A 22,298-nucleotide genomic window follows, 5' to 3' on the forward strand; every position below is an offset into this window, starting at 1 on the left:
AAAAAAAAAAACCTTAATCCTGTCATCCCTTCTAGCTGACATCTAACATTTCCTCCCTTTTATTTCAAAATTCCTATAATCATCTACACTCTGTATCCAGTCTGAAAATGGGGTGTCTTATGGGAGAAATAGGAAGGAGGCTGGTATCATTCATTATATTACAGAGTATGCAAGAGGGAGTAAGGTGGAAGAAGACTGGAAAGCTAGGAGGGAGCCAGGTCATGTAGAGCCTTGAGTGCCAAACGGATGATTTTCTATTTAATCCTGGAGGTGTTAAGGGGCCACTGAAATTGACTGAATGGGGATTAGGGGAAGGTGACATTGTCAGATCTGCATTTAGGAAGATTAATTTGAAAGTTAAATAGAGGATGACCTGGAGTGGGGAGAGACTTGAGGTAGGGAGACCAAGCAGCAGGCTATTGAAATAGTCCTGGAATAAAGTTATAAGGGTCTGTACCAAGGGTGTGGCAATTTCCAAGGGGAGAAGGGGTCATATTTGAGTGATGATACAAAGACAAAATCAATAGAATTTAACAAGACATTTGGATTTGGGGTGGGGGGGATGAAAGAGAGAGAGAGAAGTTGAGGAGGACTCCTAGATTTCAAAAGCTTGGGTGACAGGGAGGATGGTGGTGTCCTCAATCTTTTGTGTTAGATCATCATTCCCCTCCTTCCCCCTGAGTATGTGTATCCTATATGGCTCTCTCCTGGATCCTCTGCTATCTCTTTACCCTATCTCCTTTAGTTATCTCTTCTGCTGTCATGGATTCAGGTTATCTCCACTCAGCCCAAATGTCAATGTATACACACACACACACACACACATATATATATTCAGTCCTAATCTCTCTCCTCAAATTCAGTCCTTTATCTTCAATTGCCTGCTTAGACATATTCTCCTGTATACCTCATGTTCTTCCTACTAAAATACCACCTTCTACAGGGAGGCTTCCTCAACCTTTCTTAATCCCAGTGCCTTCCTTTGGTTAATTATTTCCTATTTAACCTGTATATAGCTTGCTTTATGTATATTTGTTTGTATGTTGTCTCCCTCATTAGATTGTAAATTCCTTAAGAGCAAAGACTGTTTTTTGCTTCTTTTTGTATCCCCAGGACTTAGCACAATGCCTGGAATATAGTAGGTGATTAATGAATGTTTGTTAACTTGTATTGAATATACATACATATATATTCATACACACATACATCTACTTATAATATACATGTGTATGTACAGATACTTAAACATATACACATGTGTATATACATATACTTAAACATATATACACATATATACAAGTACTTATACAAACATGTCCATATATCCATATTCATACACATAAATATATACCTGCACATATATACATATATGCATGTACATGCATATACAAATGTATGTGTACATGCATACATACACACAGATACATAAACAGAATATCCCCAAAGTCTTGGTGCAGTTTTTATTTGTACATACATATGTAGGTTTATATAGAAAATATATATACACACATACATACGTGCAAGCATATATATGTATATGTGTAAACATATGTATTTGTACACACACAACACATACACTAGCTGTGTGATATTGGGTAAGTCACTTACCCTTTCAGTATACCAGGTAACCCACTAAGATTTTAAGTAAGTGGTTCTTGAATTTTTTGTTTCAGGACTCCTTTACATTCTTAAAAATTATTCAGAATGCCAAGGATCTTTTGTTTGTGTGAGTCATATCTATCAATATTTGCCATATTCAAAATGATAATATCTTGTTGGTATTATGCAAATAGATTGCTTGAAAGGGGATACCTAGGGGATGCCCAGGGGTTCCCAGAACACATTTAAGAACATCTGTATATGGTATAGGAAAAACAATTATTTATCTGTATCAGTGGGGGAAGGTTCTATAAAAGGAGTTTGACACATCAGGAAATCACGGATCCTGGCTAAGAAAAGCAAGTAATTATCTCCCAAGGTTGTTGTGAATTTCACATGAAATACTGAGTTATACCTGAATTATAATATTAATTTCAGTTATTAATTCTGCCTCTCACAGTCCTTAACTTGTTTTCAGGCTCAGCTCAGATATGACCTCACCTACTAATCTTTCCTTTGTTCCCTTACTTCATTCTTGTTCTTCAATTTTCTCTGTATTTAATCTATGCACAGGTTGTATTCCCCCAGCAGAATGTAAACACCTTGAAGGCAAGAACTGTTTCCTGTTTTGTGTTTATATCCCCACTTTAAAACAGTAAATACTTAGTATTTACGGAATTGAACTCACCAAAATGTTAAACACATTTTTTTATCCTCTAGAGTTTTTGAAGGTATATAAAGTTATATATGTGGGAGTGGGGGGGGGGGTCCAGGACAAGATTGTATTCAGATTTTCTGACAAGTTTCTCCACCAAAGTGTCTGTAGCCATCTATAACATCACACCCATTCTGCTCAGTGAGCAGAATGGAGAGCTATGAAGATACTACCCCCCCCCAACCCAGTTCAAAAAGGTGGCAGCATGTGTGAGCAAACAAAATAGCTAGTGAATGCTGGTGCTCAGAAGACACCATCTTTGATCTTGGTCTTGATATAGTTCATCCTTAACAACCATTTTATTCCAACGAAATTGATTTAGTCTAAGTCCTTCTTAGATATTGTTGGCTGCCTCCCCCTCCTTTTCCATATGAGAGAAAGGACTATCTCATTCCTCTAGCTATTTTGACCTTTGGTTCTATGGACCAGTGAGTCTATACTTCTGCTGCCATATTCCTACTTCATCTCTGTAAAGCCTAGAAGCTGACACTTATGATGGAGAGCATCCAGGTTCCCTGCCCTTCAGTGAACCCAGTGACACAGATGAGACAGAACACAAAAGTTACATTTAAAAATTGAATAGATTGGGGATAGGGATGGAGATGGGGATGGGGACAGAGGTGGAATCAGTTTGTCATGTGGACAGAGAATACCTGCTACAAGATAAGAATAAATAGCCACATCTTTGGAAGAAAAAGCATATAGTATAGAATTCCAGAGCTTTGGTGCTGGGGTTGGTCTTATTTATCAGTGAAACAGAAGCAAATGTAGCTTAGTGCATAGAGAACTGGCCTCAGGGCCAGAATGACCTAGGTTCAAAGTCTTCCTCTGACACATACTTCCTGTGTGACCTTGGGAAAGTCCTCTGACATATACTGCCTGTGTGACCTCAGGAAAGTCACTTTATTCAATGCTCTAGACAACTCTCCATAACCATATATTGCAGAGAAGGTGATGCTAGGCGAAGTTTCCTCAACTCGAGGATTCCTATAGCGACAAAATCACAGATCCAGTTTCTCTCCCTATAAATGAGCTGGTAGAGTTTGTACACGAGTTTATATAAGTTCCTCCAAAATTATGCTTGCATAAAACTGGGAACTCACAGGAATAATCTTTAACTAGACTACAGCAAAGCAGCTAGTTGGTAAAGTGGAAAAGCACAAGGCTTGGAATCAGGAAGACTCATTTTCATGAGTCCAAATCTGACATGAGACATTATCTGTGTGAGTCTGGGCAAGTCATTTAACTCTGTTTGCCTCAGTTTCCTCACTTGTAAAATGAGCTGGAGAATGCAAGGGCAAACCACTACAGTATCACTGCCAAGAAAACCCTAAGTGAAGTTACAAAGAGTAAGACATGACTGAACAAGAACAAAAAAGACTTTACATTTCTCATTGCCCTTCTATATCCCATAGGAAATTTTGGAGTAGAAGCCAGTTCTTCACCTTTTTGTGTATATCTGGAGTCCTTTGGCAGTCTGGTGATTGTCAAAGGACTTCTCAAAATAATATTCTTAAATGCAAAAAAGAAATAATCAGATTGCCAAGGAAACAAGTTCTATTGAAATAGGTACCAGAATGTGTGTTTTTTTAAGTTTGTTGATGATGAGGTTAAGACCACCTGCTTTTAAAGGGCAGAGGATTCACATCCAGTTCTTTTGAGTTCACAGGTGCCACTGTGACAATGAGTTTAGAAGGGAATGTTGAGTAAAGGCTAACATCAGGATTTTAAAGAAAAATAAATAAGAGGGAGAAATAATGGAGCCCTAGGATTATTGAGCTTTTTAGTTAGGACATCATATTTCCAAAATGCTTCCGAGACATTTTTAAGTATATTTCACATTTACATCCATCCACTCCCCAAAGGGCTTGGGATGGTTTACAAACTAACACATAGACAAAAAGCACAATAAAGACTCTAGCCTAACACCCAACAGCCATCTTCTACAAGGATAAGGAAAAAAACAGCATTCTTAAACTTCAAAATTGAGCAGGCGACAACACAATGCAATAAATTCCACTGGTTTTTGACAGCCAAGGCAAAAGAGGAAATATGCATAGTTATGTGGTGTGGTAGTGGGGGGGGTGTCTGTTTTCTGACAGCAGAAAGCAGACAAATAGATCTACAGACACAAAATGTTTCCTGGAACTAAATTCAAGCAGTAATTTATCACATGGACACTTGCATAAAGGAATTTGAGTGACAAAGTGAACAGAGTCTTCCAGTGAAGACTCAGAGCCATTCTCACCACCATCTTCCCTTCAAAAATTTGGAGAATGGCACTAGGGAAGTAAGCAGTAACTTGTCCAAGTCAATTACATTCAAGAAGCATTTATTAATCACCAACTATTTGATAAACACTGAGCATACAAAGAAAAGGGGAAATAGCCCCTGACCTCAAGGAGTCTATATTCAACTTGGCAGGGGATGGAGGGTTGGGGGAAAGAGAGGAGTTGGGAAACAATGTGTATATAGGAAACTAAATGTAAAATATGTACAAATAAAGAAAAAAAACATTTTTGGGTGGGGAATGAGACCTGGGTAAGTCAAAAAAGGTTGCTTTTAGGAGATGACACTTCAGTTGAGCCTTAAAGGGAGCAGGGGTCCAAGAAGTGGAAGGGAGTTAGAAGAGCATTCTAAGAAGAGGAGACAGCCTGTGCAAAGGCCTAGAGATTGGAGATAGGATATTCCATATCAGGTCCCTCAAGTAGGTCAGATAAGGCAGTGCCTAACACAGAATAGAAACTATATAAATGCTTATTCCCTTTTCCACCCCTTCCCCAGACCTCTGCAATTCTTATATCCCTTGGCTTTCAAGTAAACCTTTCCATACAACTTGAAAGGAAATAATCATATTCAACATGGAAGGAAATGAATTCTAGAGGTTATGATGCATCTTCACATAAAAATGAAATAAGATTAATATCACTAGGAAAAAATGTCTATTTTCCAAATATTTCTCACATTTCCTTGACAAATTTCTCCTAAAGGAACCCTTAAAGGTCTCCTAAAGGAAGACCAAAGACTAGGTGGTTGGGAACGGTAGGAAGGGAAAGAAAATAATATATAAACATCCTGGAAAAATAAGTAGGAGCAAGATTGTAAAAGGCCTTAAGCATCAAATAGAGGAGTTTATGTTTTGGCCTAGAGGCAATAGACTCTACTGTTCAGAACTACAGAAACATTCAGAGATAACCAGGGTGGGATGAGGCTACCCAAGCCTGCCAGGAAAATTTCTACAATGCCAATCTATCCAGCAGAATTTCCAGGGGAACCTTCTGTCCATATTATACAATTGTGACAATATAGCTTCTACCACAGGCCAATAAACCAAAGCAGAAAGCTGTGTTAATGCCATCTACACTCAAACTAAAATCATCATACTTGGAAGCCTCAAAATGGAAAATATTTTAAAATCCCACCCAATAGGACATTGTGTGATGGAATAATAGCTGATTAGGATTTGAGTGATTTCCTAGAGAAACATGAATAAATCCTTTCCTCCATGTTGGTCCTTGGTGCCCACATCTGAAGAAACAGGGGGCAACTTGAACTGTATAGTCTCTACAAGCTCTTCCAACTCTAACATTCTGTGATTGAAGGTCAGTTCATTCAGCTACTTGGACAGATGTTTCACAGCCATCTCATCCTATTTTACCCATCAGGTTACAGTCCTACTAAAAGTCAAAATGCTATAAAGGTCATTCCAAAGGTGTTTTTATGGTCAAGATAGTCAATTGGAAACACCTGCTTTTCCTTTTTTATTCGTGCAAAAATTGTCTATTTCACATTTTATGGTGCAGAACTCTGGGCTCTCCAATCCACATTTGTCCAAATGCTTAGGAAGATTCAAAGCTCTTTTGAGGAAAATATTGGCCCTACCCACAGACATCTGGGTGGAAATGGGATGGCGTGTCTGGGCGAGGATACAAATCAGGCTTCCAAACTTCCACAATAGAATGTCAATTCAGCCTCCCGCAGTCTGGTATGGATCTTTCTTCAGTCAACAACACGATGTTGGCACTCATCAGAAAATTCAACCATGTACTGACTATATTCCAGCATTTATCAAATGTTCACTTGAGCCATCTCATATTTAAGAGAAACAATGTAAATGCTGTGCTAACTCTCCATTTCTTGAGATCCTTAAAGCCCTATCCTTATAGCTAAATTGGAACATCAAAAAACAACATACCGTCTCCATATTCTCTCAGTCTGACAGAAATGTCTTGACTGAGATATAATTAAGTGGTATGATCTCAGCCACTAGAGAAGCCCAATGTAACACATATAGATTTGAGCAATGTTTCTCCATCTTTGGCTCTAAAACCTCTTTTGGGGTTTCCACTCAAAAAAGCCCTATGGAAGCTGAAATGGGGGTTGGATCAATGAAAGCCCCCCCTCATGCTCCTTGATCAGCATGCAAATAAAGCTAGGAAGAAGGACTACACATTTTGATGAAAGTTAAGCCTTCAACTCTGCATTGTATTCCTTCATTTATTATGAATACCTGGCAACAACAAAATCCCTGGTCTTTCCACATGTGCAAAACCAGGTTGCCAACATTAAATTGCCCTTTATATTAAGATCCATATAAAAATATTCCAAATTGGATTCAATGCAGTTATTTTTTTCCTCTGAGGGAGGAATATGTATCTTTTGTTTAAAATCAGAGAAGAACTATTTTAGTGCCTTTAGTCCCCCCTAAAACATCTTATCCTAAGTAGATGTTAGAAAGAAGTTAGTGATCAGAGAGGACTGCCATCAGAATTGGAAATTAGCTCCTGTGGCTCAGAGACTCAGAAGTAGGGACCTAAGGAGTTCACTTGCCCCAACCCAAGCAGAGAACCTAATAGAAGTAACCTATTTCCTTAATGAATAAAAATATGAAAGAGGGCATTCGCTTGGGTTTGGAGCAGGAACATCATAGATCCAAGAGGACAGACATCTCATAAAGTCCCATAGAGAAGGGTATAGGCCAGAAATTGACTGGATTCAGAAACATTCTTATAGTCTGTGTGACCAGGCAAGGTCCCTCAGTCTCTCTGGCCCTGAGTTATCTCAGCTGTCAAATGAAAGTATTGCATTGAAAGATCTCCCAAATCTCTTTCAGCTTAAAATACTTTGATCCTAGTAGAGAAAATAAAAGGCAACATGACATATTGGATGGAGAGCTGGCCTTAGAATGAGTAAAACCTGGGTTTAAGCTCCATAAGGCGGCCTAGAGCAAATTACTTAACTTCCTAGTGTCTTCAGGAAACTCTCTAAGCCTACAAATTGCAGGGAAGGTGCCAATCCTCACCAGAAGCTCCCTACACCGATGAAATAACTGGTCAGATCAAATATGTATACACATATGTATGTATATTTGTGTCTATATATATATTGTTTGTATTACATGTGTGTATACATATATGTATGTATAGAGAAAATATGAAAAAACTAAAAAAGATTTTATTCTGAAAACTTCATAGTTCAATAATTTAATATATCACCTGAAACTACCTATTGGTGCATATTTTGCATCCCAAGAAGTCCTCATAACTAAAATAAGGTTGTTTTCTACCACTTGGGAAAATAGAAGTGCCTTACTAGAGACAATGAGGCAATGAATAGAGTACCAAGCCTGGAGTCTGGAAGACCTGGATTCAAATGTGGCCTCAGGTACATAGCTGTATGACCCTGGGCAAGTCATTTAACCCTGTTTGCCTCAATTTTTTCATCTGTAAAATGTGCTCGAGAAGGAAATGGCAAACTACTCCAGTGTCTTTGCAAGAAAACCCTAAAAGAGGTCACAAAGGGTTGGACATGACGGAAAATGGCTACAACAACACTACAGAAGATAAAATGGAAGAACAGACAGAGGTCTATTATGTGTCCAATGATGAGAAGTTAAACTGACTTCCCCATGTCTTTGGATGGTAGCAGCAAACCTCACTGCAAAAGCAAGTAACTAGGGGCAGCCAGTTGAACCAGTGGATAGAGCACTAGCACTGGAGTCAGGAGAACCTGAGTTCAAAGCTGGCCTCAGACACTTATTAACTGTGTGACCCTAGGTAGGTCACTTAACACTGTCTCCAAAAAAAAGCAAATAATCCTTGAGGCTCCCCACTCAACAACAATACAAAGATGAAAAGGAGTTTTAACAAGTGAATATCTACAACAAAGAAAAAAACACATGGGTACCTCATCTGTGTATTAGCACTTCCAAATATCCCTCAAAATGAAAACTTACCTTGTGCCTTTTTAACTCTTCCAATACTCAAGGAAAGCCCTTTTGTCTTTTCTGAGTTTTCATACCATCCCAATGGCAGAAGTAATCAGGAAGAACAAGACTCTCTCCTGAGAGTCTACGGCCCACTTTTCAAAGCTACAATAAGGTAGGATTGAAGCAACTTTTCAAAGAGGGAGGACCAATTTCCTATATAATCTTCAAGCTGAATTGGTTTGAAAGCATAGAGTTCAACTACTCTGAACCTATCAACTAGGGTCTCAGCTCTTGTCACCTGCCAAGGACAGGTGACTCAGAAGGAGAAATAGTGTCCAAATTGGCAAATGGCACGGATAAAGAGTGACTCCCCAACCAGTCCATCTGGCTTCTCCATAGGAATATCTACCACACACATACCCCACCCCACATAAGTCCAGAAGGAAGCCTCTGATTCACTGGCAAACCTCCATTTTGAACACTGCCTTATCTTCATCTTCACAGAAAATTATATCTTTTGTCAAGCTGATCTAGAATTTAAAGGGCACCATTCTATAATGAAATGAGGAAGGCCGAGGAAAGGTCTCAGGGATGGAGAGTGGCCATGGAATGAGGTCACTTTGTTCTATTCAGAATCCTACTACTGATTTACCGTATACCTTACAACAAGACCCTTTATCTCTGTGAGCATAACTTCCTCTACCTAGAGATAATCAAAGCTAAAAAACTGGAGATCGTTACCATCCAACCTATAAAACATTGAGAATTCACATAAAGACAAGGATCACTAAGACAGACGTTCCCAACTTTTTTGGTGCTTGAAACCTTGCCTTTCAGTAAATCTTTCTATACTCCTTGTTCAATAGGAAAAAAGAAATTTAAGTTTATTGTGCATGTGAATATAAACAAAATAAAGACATTGATGTTTCACAATTAATTATTGTTAGCATCCATATAGAACCTTAAGGTGTGCAATGCACTTTACAATCATTCTCTCATTTGATCCTTACAACATTCTGTAAGATAGTTGCTATTATTATCCCCATTTTACAGATGAGGAAACAGAGGTCAAGTGACTTGTCCAAGGTCATACAGCTTATAAGTGTCTAAAACCGGATTTGAATTCACATCTTCCTGACTCCAGTTCCAGTGTTCTATTCACTGCGCCACCTAGCTGCCTACTAGAAAGAAAACTTTATTCATAACAACATAACATTTTTTCACTAACACTACTTTTTTTGGATTATTTCAATAGGAAAATAAAGCTATTTACCAAATATTCCCCATGTCTCTTGACAAAATTCTTGTGTCCCCTGGGGGTATGTGTTCCCCAAGTTAGGAACCTCTACGGTACAAATTACTACAAGAACTGAGATACTCTTGCCCTTACTCTCTCCCCTTAAAAACACAAAGGATAATGGTATTGCCTCTATATATGGGTAGAATTTCATATGTCTGCTCTATTCTGGACACGCTATATGCAACAAATTTCAAAGAGATGTTTTATTAATCATTGGCATTTGTTATGTTGAAAAGCTTTGTTTTTTACTTCTTTAGAACATACTGTTTTCACTGGATAAAGAAAAGGGATAATGTTCCACACACTCCCTAGAACAGCAGGGGACTCCCCAGACCTCACAACCAGATGTTTCCAGGCCTCTCTGGGGGCCTAAAAGTAGGTTTTAATGAACGTGTAGGTGAAACATGTAGGAAGCCCTTGAAATTTCATGAAAGGTTGGTGTGTTGCCGAGCACATGACAGAGAAAGCTGTACTCACAGTCCAGGGTGGATAGAAGGCCAACAATTGTATGGAAGGCATCTCATAAACAGCATACTTTCAATAAAGCTGCCTTTGTTGAACAATGCCTATTTTCAATTTTACAGTGTGAGCCTTGGATTAGAAAGAGGTTGAGGAATGTTAACACCAAGGGTCTGTGTTTACTAATCTCCTATTCAGGCCCACGGACCACTATTCTTTCCCAAATTCTTCCTCTGAACCCAAGTTTGCTCTCAAAGTGTCTCCAGCTACACCCACCTAACCTAAGCCTAATTCATTATCATTAAGTGAGTTAGAGAGATGATGGGGTTTATCATGTTTCATGTCGCCATTTTGGAAATAGAAAATGAACATTTATAACCAAACAGGGAAAATTATGCTTGTGTTCAGACAGAAACATTCAGCAGGAACCCATTGCTCAAAGCATCAAGTGAAAACACGCCCACCCCCTACTTTGAAGACCCTTCATACTCTGGCCCCATCCTCCTAATCCACTCTCCTCTTCCATTGTTACCCATCATGCATCTTTTCCTCAGCCACCCACACAAGCAGTAGTCATTCCTCCTTGGTGGTTTACGATGGTCTAACGGGGAGCTCTGTTACATAAAGGCCTTTTCCCTGAGCTTGAAATGTTTTCCTTCTTCTCTGCCTACTTAAATACTACCCATCCTTCAAAGACCAGCTCAAGAACCTCTTCTGGGAAGCCTTCCCCAACCTCCCAGCTCCACACCAAGCTCTCTCTTTGTGAAGCCTAGAAAAACTCTGACACGCTTATCAATTTCCAAGGAACTTTACTGGGCACTGAAGATACAATGATAAGTAAGACACAACCCCTGCCCTCAAGAAATATCTAATGCATAGAAAGGCACCGTCACAAATAACTGACACAAGAGACATGCAAAGGACAGGTCGAGACAAAACATTTTGAGAAATACAATTTTTAAATATTGACATAAGAAGCCAGTTTGTAGCATGGTAAAAAGGGCACTGGTATTGGGAGTAAGGAGACCTAGGTTCTAGTTCTGACTTAGTCAGTAAGTAGCTCTTTGACTGTGGGAAAAGTCATGTCACTGGTGGCACAGTGCTAGAGTGCCAGACCCAGAGTCAGGAAGACCTGAGTTCAAATCCAACCTCACACTCTTCCTAGTTGTGTGACCCTGGGCAAGTCATTTAATCTCAATTTCCACATCTATGAAATGAGGATAATTTTATTTAGCACCTATCTCACAGAGTTGCAAGGCTCAAATGAGATGGTGTTTGTAAAGTGCTGAACACAGTACTTGGTACCTAGTAGGTACTATGTGACTATAAGACATTATTATAATTATTACTAAAATGAGCAGGTAGAATGACATGATCTCTAACATGCTTTATGGCAATGAAAACATCCTGCATGTCCCAAACCTTAGAAACCCTTTCATGACAATTTTAATACTTTCCTAAGTTACTACATAAGTGGACAAGGCACTCTAGACCCCAAGTACAAGAACAAAGATTGCTCATTAATATCTTTCCTTTCAAGAGTTTTTTTCCAGTTTAACCCTCAGCTTCAGGACCAAACTAAACCCTAGACCTTAACCCTCTTTTCTCCTGCTATTGCCCCTTCCTTCCCACCCCACCCCCCATTCTAGAAATATTGTAATCCAGAGGGACCTTGTGAGGAAAAATTTTAGGACATCAATCAAAGGCCTGCATATGCACATGAATGAAGTTTGCAGAGTATAGACTAATGTGTGCAGTCTTATGGAAATCATTGTGTAGAAGAGTATGCAGATAAGTTTAATTCAAATACCAGTTTCTAATAGTATATAAGAATGTAAGTCATCCCCAAATTGAGAAGTAGTCAAAGGATATGAACAGGCAGTTTTCAGAAGAAGAAATCAAAGTTATCTATTCCTATATGAAAAAGATGCTCTAAATCACTATTGATTAGAGAAATGCAAATTTAAACAACTTTGAGGCACCACCTCACACCTATAAGATTGGCTAATATGACAAAAAAAAGGAAAATAACAAATGCTGGAGAAGCTGTGGAAAAATTGGAGTTGTTGGAGTTGTGAACTGATCCAACCATTCTGGAGAGCAATTTAGAACTATGCCCAAAGGGCTATGGGACTGTGCATACCCTTTGACCCAATAATACCATTACTATGTCTGTATCCCAAAGAGATCATAAAAAAGGAAAAGGATCCACATGTACAAAAACATTTATAGCAGCTCTCTCTGTGGTGGCAAAGAAATGGAAATCAAAGGAATGTCCATCAATTGGGGAATGTCTGAACAAGTTGTGGTGTGTGGTTATGATGGAATACTATTGTGCTATAAGAAATGATGAGCAGGCAGATTTCAGAAAAACCTGGAAACACTTAAGTGGACTGATGCTGAGTGAAGTGAGCAGAACCAGGAGAACATTGTACAGAGTAACAGCAACATTGTTCAATGATCAACTGTGATGGACTTGGCTCTTCTCAGCAATACAATGATCCAAGACAATTCCAAATGACTCATGATAGAAAATGCTCTCCATATCCAAAAAAAGGAACTGTAGAATCTGAATGCAGATTGAATCATATTGTTTGTACTTTTGTTGTTGTTTTTTCTTTTTTGAGGTTTTACCCTTTTGCTCTGATTCTTCTTTCACAACATGATTGGTGTAGAGATGTGTTTAATGTGATTATACATTTATAATCTATATCAGATTGCTTTCTTTCCTGGGGAGGTAAGAGAGAAGGAATGGGGGGAGAAAAATTTGGAACTAAAACTCTTATAAAAACAAATGTTGAAAATTATCTTTGCATGTAACTGAAAAATAATAAAAATACTTTTATGATTTAAAAAGAAAAGCTGGGGAAAAAACAAATAGCAGTTTCCTCATCCCAGTCAATGGGGAAGAATAGGAAGAACTTGACCTTGACTCAGATGACTTCCAGGTTGAGGAACAATTCTGCAACTCATTAGATATGTGACCTTGGCAAGGTTACAAAGTCTAGGCAAACAGAGGTAATGATGCTCATGTTTACATAGGGCTTTTAAGTACACAAAGCACTTTCCCCACAATGGTCCTGAGTCAGGTGATTCAACATTCTGTACTCTTACCATTTAATGGAAAATTATTTTATTCCTACGGACTCAGCTGTACCTCGATTTACACCCTTGAATTGTTTCTGACAATATAAATGTTAATAACATTTTTTTTGTAAATGAGGATCATGGGATCATAGATCCTGGTATAGGAGGGGCCTCAGAGGTCAATCTAGTCCAACCTCTTCATTTCACAGAGGGAACTGAGGCACAGGGAGAATATTCCCAAGGTCACAGAACTTCTTTTTGTTTTGTTTTAAACAATCATTGTTTATGATTTATATTCCTTATCAAACTATCAGTGACATTCCCTTTTTTAGGGCAATGAGGGTTAAGTGACTTGCCCAGGGTCACACAGCTAGTAAATGTCAAATGGGTCACAGAACTTCTTAATGACCCAGTGCCCTTTCCCCATACCATGCTATCTTCTTATATTAAGTACTATATGTTTTAAACATATTTTCACATCAATGAGAAGATTTTACTCATAAAACCCTGGTGGACAGAAATAAATAAGACCAGGAAAGACAAAAGGCACCTGCTTTTTGTTGTCTGGGGTGGTTGCTTTGTTGTTTTTTTTTTTTTAATCTAAATTATCCTTTCTTAAGAACTGTCCATATTTCCTTTGCTATAAAGAAGCAATTAAAGATGCATTTCTTAGGGAAAACAGTTTCATTTTGTTTTTTGAAGTAAATAAAGGAAACTTGGAATTCCCCAAAACTCATGTGGAATCATTAAATTATGGAGTCACAGACTCAGATTTGGAAGCATACTCTGAAACCATCTGGCCCAGCCAGGAGCCTCAATTGAAATCTCCTCTACAACATGTTAACAAACGGTTCTCTATTCTCCACTTGACCTCCAGAGAAGGGAGCACACTACCACCCAATACATCTTAGTCCCGTTTTTGGACAACTGTGACTATTTTGGGAATCTTTCTCTATATCAATCCAAATTTTGATTCCCTTTAACCTCCATCCATAGATTCACTGGGGCCAAGCAGAGCAAACTATTTTGTCTTGTACATGATGGCCGTTCAAACACTTGAATCCAATCCAATAAACCTTTACTAAGCACCTATAATGTGCTAGGCACTGTGTTGAGTCATGGGTATATAATTAATAAAAAAGAAAAACAGTTCCTGCCCTCAAGTAGCTTACAATCTACTGGGGGGGGGGGAAGAACACATGAAAGGAGGCAGGAAATAGGGGAGAACAGGGGTTTCTCATCTTGCTCCATGAAGTTAAAACCAGGCACAGCAACATATGGAGAGTGGAATGAGCCAAAAAGTCCAGTTTCTGTCCTCTATAAAAAAAGGCATTGGGAGGAGTTTGGTATTCCACCTTCCAGCCCTCCAATCAGAAAGGAGAGGAGGCTGAGGGAGGCAGTGTCAGCTGAGTTAGTGGCTTGAGTTAGCAGCATGGTGAAGAGATTAGAGGTGATAAGCTTACCTGAAAGGGACATCTTGTTCCAAGGAGTTGAAACCAGGCAGAGCAACAGATGCAAAGTGGAGGAACCTTCCTGCTCAGTTATGTCAGTTTATATCTCCTTCACTGAAAAATCATCCCTTTCAAAAAGGCAGCGCATTCCCCAGCTGCACTTTAGATCTTCCGTACAGCTTGAAATGCAGAAGGGGTGATTTGGTGTTGCCTCTAATCTCCAAGGGGTCCTGAGGAACAAGCTTTCTAGCAAAAAGGAAGTGAATTACCTATGACCTAACTAGACTGGGAGGAGTAGAAAGGATTTAAGGAAAAAGACATCCTTGGGGTTCTTATCTCTTCACTCCCTTTCTTGTGAGCAGAGCAACAATCTGTTGGTTTTTTCCTTAATTTCCCACCAAGCTGCCCTCCTCTTGACTTCATCATGCCTCCACATCTGGTACCCTGTCCCCTATCCCCTTTCTTAGTTTCTTATTATGTAATGTCTTCCCCAGTAGAATGTAAACTCTTGAGGGCAGAGATTATCTTTGCTTTTGGTTACATTTGCACTCCCAGTGCCTAGCACAGTGTCTGACACATAGTAAGCTCTTAAAACTTTTTGACTGATGGATTGTTCCTGTTCCCATGGATGATGCAGCACCATATGGTAACAATGTAATCTGGTGAGCAAGGGAGCACCCAGACTTAGATTCTCTGTATTTGTCTCTCTCTGCCTCTACTTAGTTTGGAGCTAGGAAGCCTGAATCATTTCATATCAATGAATACCTACCTGAGATCAAGAGAGGTAATCTGATTCTGTATTCTTTACCAAAAGGTTTGTATGTCTATATCTTTAGAATTGCTGTTAAAAATTATCTTCTCTCTTTATAGAAATCACATTTGATGGATTCATGTGTTTGTACTGAGCTTGAAATTCCCCGCAAATCCTGTGTACTTGCTAGTTCTCATTAAATATCTCTCTTGAGTAACATTGTTTATTCAGTGGAATTGAGCCAACATCCAATTGTTAACTATGTAAAGAACCCAAGTTTTTCATTGCTAGGAAGAGGAATCAATGAAACTCTTAAAATATGTAAACTCAATACAAAACTCAAATACCATCTATTGTGTTGTTGTTCAGTAGTTTTCAGTCATGCCTGACTCTGTGACCCCATGTGGGGGTTTTTTGACAAAGATACTAAAGCGGTTTGCCATTTCCTTCTTCAGCTCATTTGACAGATAAGGAAACTAAGGCAAACAGGGTTAAGTGATTTGCTCAGGATCACACAGTTTATAAGTGTCTGAGGCCAGATTTGAACTCAGGAAGATGTCTTCCTGACTTCAGGACTGGCATTCTATCCACTGTGCTACCTAGTTGCATTCTCTATTATATTGGTCTCAAATCCTTAATCCTAGTCCTTAGATAACATATCTTTTCTTACTTCTTGGTACTATTTGATCTTGGCTCCCTTCTTATCTAAACACCAACATTTGCTTCTGGCCCCTCAACTAGGTACCCTGTAGGACCAGAAGTTACCTCTACTTCTAGATGACCAATTCAACATTCCTGAATCCTTCTCTGCTGTTGCCTTTCCTCACTCCCAGGTTTGGGAAGCTTCAGTCTGAACTATGAACCACCCAGCCTCAACCAATGGCAGGTTCTTTCTTTACCAGAGTGGTGTTAGGAGGTACAGAAGCCCTTTTCTCCTCCTATCATCTTTTCTATTCCTGCAGGTCACAGAAGTCCAGCCCCTAGAGATATGGAATTCTGAGACTTTTTTGCCTGGTCTGCTGTGCATGACAACTACTTCTGTTACCAGAGAATGCCTTTCTCATTGTTTTTCATTGGCTTTCTTGGAGGCCTATGCCACCATGGCATTCCATGGACTTCAATGGTTCTACTTTCTTCCTGACTCCATGCCCCAAGACAGGTACTTTGAGATAGTGGCTCATCCCATTTGAACCGCCAGCCTGCTCAAGGCTGCTGCAGCTGAGGGGGAAGTGGGCTCACTCTTCAACATTTGGAGCTGCTAATTTTTCATATGAGCAGTTGGGTTACCATTTGCATGGGAAAAGATTCACATTTGCTCTGTCCCTGTTGTGGTGTTCTGTATTCCATGTGCCACTCAAAAGTGAGAGGACTGGTGCTTCAAAGCTTAGAAATGCCAACCATTATGATAACTGCTGACAAATGAGATCATCCATCTTTTTAATGTAAGAGCTTTTCATTAATCCCAAGCTCACCTAATACAATGATAAGCTCTACAGAAAACTTTGCAAGCCTTAGGGTACTTTATAAAAGTCAATAAAAATGACAATGACTGATGACCACTAAAGCTATTGAATGGTATGCTACCAGTATCTGGATTTAAATAGAGTTGGCCAATGGCCAAGGTCTTCCTTCCAAAACTCTCCAGTTTATTTTCCCATTGCTTTCAAGATACTCCTAACCATATCATATACCTTCCTGCCTTGTACATTTACTGTGTCAGTACCCTTTACCCATCTTCTTTTTAAATCTTACCCATATTCAAGTCTCAATTCAACTCTCAAGTCCTCCACAAAGCCTTCACTGTATACCTCATCTTCTCCTAAAGGATTAATAGTCTGAAACAAACAATACTGAATATGTTGTACATGTATATATATCTATAATACATAAAATGTGCTACACAGACAATGCATTAGGAAAGTTACTGGGGTAGCACTGTGGAGGATAAAAAATGAAAAAGAAGAGACAGGAAGCAGGAATTATAAGCTATCACAAGAGCTAAGGTGAGAAGAGATGAGTGCTTTTGATGCAATGTGTGATATTTAAAATCTAAATTGTGGTCACCTTAAATTAGAAACTCCAGGACCAGTCTTTGGGCATTAAACATTTATTAAAGCATACAGGTATTCACAAGGAGTTCAGAAAGTTAAGAAAAAGCCTATCTAGCCCAGTGTTCCAGCCTGGTTGGGTTCTTCTTCAAATCCTCTGCCACGATCCTGCTTCAATCAGGAATTCCCCAGCAAGCTGATTGTGGAAGCTTTTTATAGGTCTGGAACAGAGGTGGTCCTTACACACTGCTTCAAGCTGATTGGTTGGCGTCATACAAATCCATTGGTTTTGAAGGTGTTCTCAAGTTGAGTTCACAGTCTAGCTTCTGAGAACAATACCTTCTTAAAGGCTAGCCAGGTGTGATTACAATCCAGTTAACTTGAAGTAGGCTAATCAGCAGTCAATCGCTCTCACTTGATTCAATCAGTCTAGATTAATCTCCAGGTGGGTCTTTGAGTATCTGCTAAATCCCATTATTTCATCACAAATGGCTTGTTGTATAAAATATTATGCAACTGGTGGTATGTAGGGATACAAGAGCCAACGTACATAGTACTACATACAGTGCTATCCATATACTACAACATAGCATATCCACTATACACATGCTACATATGTCCTACTCATAGTACTTAAAATGCACTTTTCAGAAGAGTACTTTTACTTCTTTGGACTAAATAATACTAGTTCTTTCAAACAATTCTCAAATTATCTCAGTATTTTGTAGCTAACTCCAGCTCAGCTCTGAAATTAAAGAACTCTCAGTGACACAGGATCAAGAGCTAGTAGGGACCTTATATATCCCTACACTGATGAGGATGAGGGGGAGATTGTGGCCCAGAGAGCTTAAGTAACTTTCCCCAACACCAAGAGGAGTGGATGTTTGAAATCTAAGTATCCAGCCCGAATCTCTCCCCCATGCCCCAGTTCCAAATTACTGTATGCTAGAAATCTTCACCATGTGTCTCACTCAAAATCAACATGGAATTCACTTATAATTTTTCACAATCTGGCTCCAGCCTGTCTTTCTACGATTATTATTTCCTTTCTTGCACTTTTCAATCCACCTTACTAGCCATGTTGATGGTCCCTAAACTTTGCATTTGGTCCTTTGTAGAATCCCTTGCATATACCCCCTTCTATCACCTGATTCTGTCATCACCCCCGTACAGGCCATCATCACTTCTTGCCTGGACTATTGCAATAGGTGCTGGTGGATCTGCCTGCCTCAAGTCTCTCCCCACTCCATTTTATCTGCCAATAATCTGTCAAAGTGATCTCCCAAAAGTACAGTTCCATTTCATCCTCCTACTCAATAAACTCTAGCAGTAATCTATCACCTCTAGGATCAAATATAAAATCCTCTGCTTGGCATTCAAAGTTCTTCACAATCTGGCCCCTTCCTATCTTTCCAATCTTCTCACACCTTAAACCTTCCCTCCCCCCACACATTCTGAAATCCACTGATATTGGCTTCCTTGCTCTTCTTCACACAAGATACTCCATCCCCAGACTCTTGGCATTTTCACTGACTGTCCCCCTTGTCTAGCATATTCTTTTCCTCTGGGCTTCCTTGACTTCTTTCAAATCCCAGCTTAAGTCTCATCTTCTATGGGAAGGCTTTCCTTATGCTCCATAATGCTAATGTCTTCCCTCTGTGGATTATCTCCAATTTATCCTGTCTAGGGCTAGTTTGTACATAGTTGTTTGTATTTCTCTCCCTCATTAGGTTGTGAGTCCCTTGAGAGCAGAGGCTATCTTTTGCCTTTCTTTGTATCCCCAGGAATTATCACAGTGCCTGGTACATAATATGTACTTAATAAATGTTTATTGACTAACTTAATGGGCTGTCTCTCATCCTTATAGTGGATGAGTGGAGCAGTGAATAGAGCACTGGGTCTCAAGGCAGGAAGACATGAGTTCAAATCCAACCTCAGACACTTAGCTGTGTGGCACTGGGCAACTCACTCAACTTCTGTTTGTCTTAATTCACTGGAGAAAGAAATGGCAAACCACTCAAGCATCTTTGCCAAGAAAACTCCATATGGGGTCATGAAGAATCAGACATGACTGAACAATGTTACGTCTACCTTTTATCTTCCTTCAAGACCCAGGTCATAGTGGATAAAGCACCAGCTAGGGATTCAGGAGGACCTGAATTCAAATGTGGCATCAGACACTTGACACTTACTAGCTGTGTGACCCGGGGAAGGTCACTTAACTCTCATTGCCCTGCGGGGAAAAAAAGACTCAAGTCTTATACATTGCCTTTCATGATACCTTTTCCAATCCTCCAGTTATTATTGCTTTTCCCACTTAAAATCATTTTGAATTTACTCTGTATACATTTTTTAAAATTTTCTATGAGTATGTTGTCCCACCACCTCCAGTAGAATGTTAGTCAATAAACATACATTAAGTGTCTGCTATGTGCCAGACTCCATGCTAAACTCCAGGGGGAAAAAAAGAGGCAAAGACAGCTCCTACCCTCAAGAAGCTCACAGTCTAATGGAGGAGTTCACAACCTAAGAGAATATAAACTCCTTGAGAGCAGGGACTGCTTGTTTTGACCTTTCATCTCTCCAGTGGTTAGTCCACTGTTTGGCACAAAGGAAGCAGTTCATAAAGGATTTGTGAGCTCTCTCCCCTGCACACTGCTGCAAAAAATCTCATTTCATTTCAGTAACATCCCTGTTTTTCACAGTTTGCTAAGACATTATGCAACCTCTTGACCTTAAATGTTTTTGGAAATAGTCAAATGGATTTATTATGACTCTGAGAGAAGTTGTTGTTTCAGCTGTTATTTCAGCAATGGCAGGCACTGTAGCATAGTGGGAAAGGCACTAGAAATAAAAGGCTGGAGACCTGGGTTCTAGTCCTGACTGACTAAATAGCTATGTGTAAGTAAGCAAGCAAACTCTGATCCTCAGTTCCCCTGTATGTAAAATGATGGCATTAAAGTAATAATAGCTCACAGGGCTTTACAAAATATTTGACATAAATTGTCTCATATGCTTCTCACCATATGCCTGTGAGTTAGGTAATAGAAGTTTACTGTTATCCCTCTTTTGCAAAAAAAAAAAAAAAAAAAAAAAGGAAACAGGTTCAGGGAACCTAAAGGATTTACCAAGGCTTACACTGCTAGTAAGAGAGGCAGAGAGCCAACACTCAGACCTTTGTCTCAGACTGTATAAGTCCATACTTTGGTCCAATACACTTCTCCAAAGTTCTTCTAGTTCCAGGAGTCTGGGAATGTCAAATGCACTCAATTAGGTTCTGCATTAAATAAAACTTGAAAAACACTCTCCTTATACTTCTTTCCAAGAACCCCAAAACCATAGGTAGGGAAATAGTATGAGTTTGGTGCCATTGGATGCATAGATCTTAAGATAATAGAGAGCTTCAAGGGATCTTAGCAATCACAGAAAGGTTAAATGAGTCAGCAAGTAGCAAAGTAGGGTTTTGAACTTGAATCCAAGTTCAGGTTTTTCCATTGCACCCCACTGCCTCCAAGGATGTGTTTCTAGAGGTCTAGCTCTATATTAGCTTACTAGTTCCTTGATTACTTCTTTTCTTTCTTTCTTTTTTTTTTTTAGTGAGGCAATTGGGGTTTAGTGACTTGCCCAGGATCACACAGCTAGTAAGTGTTAAGTGTCTGAGGCCGGATTTGAACTCAGGTACTCCTGACTCCAGGGCCGGTGCTCTATCCACTGTGTCACCTAGCTGCCCCCAATTACTTCTTTTCTAATGATGAAGAAAGAGGAGGAAAAAAAGACCTTAAAATTTATTCTGGGAGGATCTAGGTTTGGTTTGGGGAATAACTTCCTACAGTAAGGTCAGAGTTATGCAATGATATTTAAACTTTCTATCGGTGTCCTTCATTGACTATCATTCAAAAGAGGAGTTAGGGGGTTCCTTTCTGCCCCTTTCATTTGTTCAGCAAATATTTGTTGAATCTACTACATGTAAGACATCATTGGGGTGGGGAAGATACAGATGAATAAGACATCTGCATACCTTGTGACAAAAGGAACAGAAATATGTTTTGACATGTTGAAAACATTAATGAGCAAATGAGTTAATTTAGCACTTCCTGTCTTTCTATGTAATTGAAGTTTGAAGACATATCAGAAAGATGATGGGTCTCACATTGGATAGAGCACTGAGTCTGGACTCAAGGTCCAGAGGAAAAAGTGTTGGACTTGGAATCAGGAGTTGTTCACTCATGCATTTGAGTCCAATCCTGTGACCCCATGGACCACAGCACACCAACACCGCCCATGTAGTTTTCTTTTTTTTAATCATAAAAGTATTTTCTTATTTTCCAGCTACATGGAAAGATATTTTTCAACATTTGTTTTTATAAGATTTTTAGTTACAAATTTTTTTCCCTCTGTCCCTTCCTTCCCCCCTCCCCAAGACAGAAAGCAATCTGATATAAGTTCTGTGTGTACAATCACATTAACCATGTAGTTTTCTTGGCACAGATACCTAAATGGTTTGCTATTTCCTTCTCCTGCAGAGTGAACTGCCCAGAGTCGCACAGCTAGTAAGTGTCTAAGGCCAGATTTGAACTCAAGTCTTAATGACTCCAGGCACAGCATTCTATCCACAGAGCCACATAGCTGCCTCCAAGGCAAACAGAGGTTAAGTGACTTGCCTGGGTCACAAGTGTCTGA

The 22,298-nt window shown here is 39.4% G+C and overlaps 1 protein-coding gene across 2 annotated transcripts in view; it reads right to left on the bottom strand.

Annotated features, from left to right (window-relative positions):
- Window positions 1–22,298, bottom strand: part of IL16 (interleukin 16) — a 170,426-nt gene that overhangs the window by 136,527 nt on the left and 11,601 nt on the right. The window contains exon 1 of one of the 2 annotated variants that reach the window (XM_043987107.1): window positions 8,550–8,773. The exons of the other annotated variant lie outside the window; for it this stretch is intronic. The gene's annotated coding sequence lies outside the window, so the exon portion shown is untranslated. Of the gene's footprint in view, window positions 1–8,549; window positions 8,774–22,298 lie in introns of those variants that run through there. 2 annotated transcript variants of the gene reach the window in all.

Source organism: Dromiciops gliroides, chromosome 2, assembly GCF_019393635.1.
Source record: "Dromiciops gliroides isolate mDroGli1 chromosome 2, mDroGli1.pri, whole genome shotgun sequence".
Lineage (NCBI taxonomy): Eukaryota > Metazoa > Chordata > Mammalia > Microbiotheria > Microbiotheriidae > Dromiciops > Dromiciops gliroides.